Here is a 4,937-nt window from a genome sequence, read left to right as displayed (position 1 = left end):
GGACGAGGTAGAGGGGCTGGAAGTCAGTGTGTGGGTTCACAGGCTGTGAGTTTTGAAAACCTCTGAGTGAATCCAGGAAGAGGGACGAGGCAGTTATGCTGGAAGTGTTTGTGTGTGCACAGCCTGTGAGTTATAAAATATCTGATTGAATCAAGGAAGAGGAAAGAGGCAGAGGGCTTGAAGTATGTGTGATTACCGGCTGTGAGTTTTTAAATGTCTGAGTGAATCCAGGAACAGGGAAGAGGCAGAGGGGCTCGAAGTGTGTGTGTGTGCACAGGCTGGGAGTTTTAAAACGTCTGAGTGAATCCAGAAAGAGGGAAAATGCAGAGGGGCTGGAAGTGTCCGTCTGTGCACAGGCTGTGAGTTTTAAAACGTCTGAGTGAATCCAGGGAGAGGGAAAAAAGCAAAAGGGCTGGAAGTTTGTGTGTGTGCACAGGCTGTGAGTTTTAAAATGCCTGAGTGAATCCAGGAAGAGGGAAGAGGCAGAGGGGCTGGAAGTGTGTGTTTGTGCACAGGCTGTGAGTTTTAAAATGTCTGAGTAAATACAGGAAGAGGGACGAGGCAGAGGGGCGTGAAGTGTCTGTGTGACACAGGCTGTGAGTTTTAAAAAGTTTGAATGAATCCTGGAACAGGGAAGAGGCAGAGGGGCTGGACGTTTGTGTGTGTGCACAGGCTGTGAGTTTTAAAACGTCTGAGTGGATCCAGGAAGAGGGACAAGGCAGAGGGGCTTGAAGTGTGTGTGTGCACCCAGGGTGTGAGTTTTAAAACGTTTGAGTGAATCCTGGACAAGGGAAAAGGCAGAGGGGCTGGACGTTTGTGTGTGTGCACAGGCTGTGAGTTTTAAAATATCTGATTGAATCAAGGAAGAGGAAAGAGGCAGAGGGCTTGAAGTGTGTGTGTTTACTGGCTGTGAGTTTTAAAAACATCTGAGTGAATCCAGGAAGAGGGACGAGGCAGTAGGGCTGGAAGTGTGTGTGTGTGCACAGGCTGTGAGTTTTAAAAACCTCTGAGTAAATCCAGGAAGAGGGACGAGGTAGAGGGGTTGGAAGTCTGTGTGTGTGTTCACAGGCTGTGAGTTTTAAAAACATCTGAGTGAATCCAGGAAGAGGGACGAGGCAGTGGGGCTGGAAGTGTGTGTGTGTGCACAGCCTGTGAGTTTTAAAAACCTCTGAGTGAATCCAGGAAAAGGGAAGAGGCAGGGGGGCTGGAAGTGTGTGCTGTGCACAGGCTGTGAGTTTTAAAATGTCTGAGTGAATCCAGGAAAAGGGAAGAGGCAGAGGGGCTAGAGGTGTGTGTGTGTGTGAGCATAGGCTGTGAGTTTTAAAAGTCTCTGAGTGAATCCAAGAAGAGGGAAGATGCAGAGGGGATGGAAGTGTTTGTGTGTTTGCACAGGCTGTGAGTTTTACAAACCTCTGAGTGAATCCAGGAACAGGGAAGAAGCAGAGGGGCTGAAAGTGTGTGTTGTGCACAGGCTGTGAGTTTTAAAAGCCCTGATTGAATCCAGGAAGAGGGAAAATGCAGAGGGGCTGGAAGTCTGTGTGTGTGTACAGGCTGTGAGTTTTAAAACAAGTGAGTGAATCAAGGAAGAGGGAAGAGGCAGAGGGGCTGGAAGTGTGTGATGTGCACCAGCTGTGAGTTTTAAAACGTCTGAGTGAATCCAGGAAGAGGGAAGAGGCAGAGGGGCTGGGAGTGGGTGCTGTGCACCAGCTGTGAGTTTTAAAAACCTCTGCGTAAATTCAGGAAGTGGGACGAGGCAGAGGGGCTGGAAGTGTGTGTGTGTGCACAGGCTGTCAGTTTTAAAAATCCTCTGAGTGAATCCAGGAACAGGGAAGAAGCAGAGGGGCTGAAAGTGTGTGTTTGTGCAAGGTTGTGAGTTTTAAAACGTCTGAGTAAATACAGGAAGAGGGACGAGGCAGAGGGGCTTGAAGTGTGTGTGTGTGCACAGGCTGTAAGTTTTAAAACGTTTGAGTGAATCCAGCAACAGGGAAGAGGCAGAGGGGCTGGAAGTGTGTGTGTGTGCACAGGCTGTGAGTTTTAAAACGTCTGAGTGAATCCAGGAAGAGGGAAAATGCAGAGGGGATGGAAGTGTGCATACGTGCACAGGCTGTGAATTTTAAAAAGTTTGAGTGAATCCAGGAAGAGGGAAAAAAGCAGAGGGGCTGGAAGTTTGTCTGTGTGCACAGGCTGTGAGTTTTAAAATGTCTGATTGAATCAAGGAAGAGGAAAGAGGCAGAGGGATTATAGTGTGTGTCTTTACCGGCTGTGAGTTTTAAAATGTCTGAGTGAATCCAGGAACAGGGAAGAGGCAGAGGGTCTGTAAGTGTGTGTATGTGTGTGTATCTGTGTGCACAGGCTGTGAGTTTTAAAAACCTCTGAGTGAATCCAGGAACAGGAAAGAAGCAGAGGGGCTGGAAGTGTGTGTGTGTGTGCACAGGCTGGGAGTTTTAACACGTCTGAGTGAATCCAGAAAGAGCGAAAATGCAGAGGGGCTGGAAGTGTGCGTGTGTGCACAGGCTGTGAGTTTTAAAACATCTGAGTCAATCCAGGAAGAGGGAAAAAAGCAGAGGGCCTGGAAGTTTGTGTTTGTGCACAGGCTGTGAGTTTTAAAACGTTTGAGTGAATCCTGGAACAGGGAAAAGGCAGAGGGGCTGGAAGTTTGTGTGTGTGCACAGCCTGTGAGTTTTTAAAACCTCTCAGTGAATCGAGGAACAGGGAAGAAGCAGGGGGGCTGGAAGTTTGTGTGTGTGCAGAGGCTGTGAGTTTTAAAATGTCTGATTGAATCAAGGAAGAGGAAAGAGGCAGAGGGATTGAAGTGTGTGTGTTTACCGGCTGTGAGTTTTAAAATGTCTCAGTGAATCCAGGAACAGGGAAGAGGCAGAGGCACTATAAGTGTGTGTCTGTGTGTGTGTGTGTGTGTGTGCACAGGCTGTGAGTTTTAAAAACCTCTGAGTGAATCCAGGAACAGGGAATAAGCAGAGGGGCTGAAACTTTGTGCTGTGCCCAGGCTGTGAGTTTTAAAATGTTTGAGTGAATCCTGGAACAGGGAAAAGGCAGAGGGGCTGGAAGTGTGTGTGTGTGCATGGGCTGTGAGTTTTAAAATGTCTGATTGATTCAAGGAAGAGGGACGAGGCAGAGGGATTGAAATGTGTGTGTTTACCGGCTGTGAGTTTTAAAATGTCTGAGTGAATCAGGAAACAGGGAAGAGGCAGAGGGGCTGGAAGTGTGTTTGTTTGCACAGGCTGGGAGTTTTAAAACGTCTGAGTGAATCCAGAAACAGGGAAAATGCATGGGGGCTGGAAGTGTGCGTGTGTGCACAGGCTGTGAGTTTTAAAACGTTTGAGTGAATCCAGCAACAGGGAAGAGGCAGAGGGGCTGGAAGTGTGTGTGTGTGCACAGGCTGTGAGTTTTAAAATGTCTGATTGAATCAAGGAAGAGGAAAGAGGCAGAGGGATTATAGTGTGTGTCTTTACCGGCTGTGAGTTTTAAAATGTCTGAGTGAATCCAGGAACAGGGAAGAGGCAGAGGGTCTGTAAGTGTGTGTATGTGTGTGTATCTGTGTGCACAGGCTGTGAGTTTTAAAAACCTCTGAGTGAATCCAGGAACAGGAAAGAAGCAGAGGGGCTGGAAGTGTGTGTGTGTGTGCACAGGCTGGGAGTTTTAAAACGTCTGAGTGAATCCAGAAAGAGCGAAAATGCAGAGGGGCTGGAAGTGTGCGTGTGTGCACAGGCTGTGAGTTTTAAAACATCTGAGTCAATCCAGGAAGAGGGAAAAAAGCAGAGGGCCTGGAAGTTTGTGTTTGTGCACAGGCTGTGAGTTTTAAAACGTTTGAGTGAATCCTGGAACAGGGAAAAGGCAGAGGGGCTGGAAGTTTGTGTGTGTGCACAGCCTGTGAGTTTTTAAAACCTCTCAGTGAATCGAGGAACAGGGAAGAAGCAGTGGGGCTGGAAGTTTGTGTGTGTGCAGAGGCTGTGAGTTTTAAAATGTCTGATTGAATCAAGGAAGAGGAAAGAGGCAGAGGGATTGAAGTGTGTGTGTTTACCGGCTGTGAGTTTTAAAATGTCTCAGTGAATCCAGGAACAGGGAAGAGGCAGAGGCGCTATAAGTGTGTGTCTGTGTGTGTGTGTGTGTGTGTGCACAGGCTGTGAGTTTTAAAAACCTCTGAGTGAATCCAGGAACAGGGAATAAGCAGAGGGGCTGAAACTTTGTGCTGTGCCCAGGCTGTGAGTTTTAAAATGTTTGAGTGAATCCTGGAACAGGGAAAAGGCAGAGGGGCTGGAAGTGTGTGTGTGTGCACGGGCTGTGAGTTTTATAATGTCTGATTGAATCAAGGAAGAGGGACGAGGTAGAGGGATTGAAATGTGTGTTTTTACGGGCTGTGAGTTTTAAAATGTCTGAGTGAATCAGGAAACAGGGAAGAGGCAGAGGGGCTGGAAGTGTGTTTGTGTGCACAGGCTGGGAGTTTTAAAACGTCTGAGTGAATCCAGAAACAGGGAAAATGCAGGGGGGCTGGAAGTTTGCGTGTGTGCACAGGCTGTGAGTTTTAAAACATCTGAGTGAATCCAGGAAGAGGGAAAAAAGCAGAGGGGCTGGAAGTTTGTGTGTGTGCACAGGCTGTGAGTTTTAAAATTTCTGAGTGAATCCAGGAAGAGGGAAGAGGCAGAGGGGCTGTAAGTGTGTGTCTGTTTGTGTGTGTGTGCACAGGCTGTGAGTTTTAAAAACCTCTGAGTGAATCCAGGAACAGGGAAGAAGCAGAGGGGCTGTAAGTGTGTGTCTGTGTGTGTGTGTGTGTGTGTATGTGTGTGTCTGCACAGGCTGTGAGTTTTAAAAACCTCTGAATGAATCCAGGAACAGGGAATAATCAGAGAGGCTGAAAGTTTGTGCTGTGCACAGGCTGTGAGTTTTAAAACGTTTGAGTGAATCCTGGAACAGGGAAAAGG

Source organism: Natrix helvetica, assembly GCF_964273705.1.
Source record: "Natrix helvetica genome assembly, chromosome: W".
Lineage (NCBI taxonomy): Eukaryota > Metazoa > Chordata > Lepidosauria > Squamata > Natricidae > Natrix > Natrix helvetica.
This window is presented reverse-complemented; position numbering follows the sequence as displayed.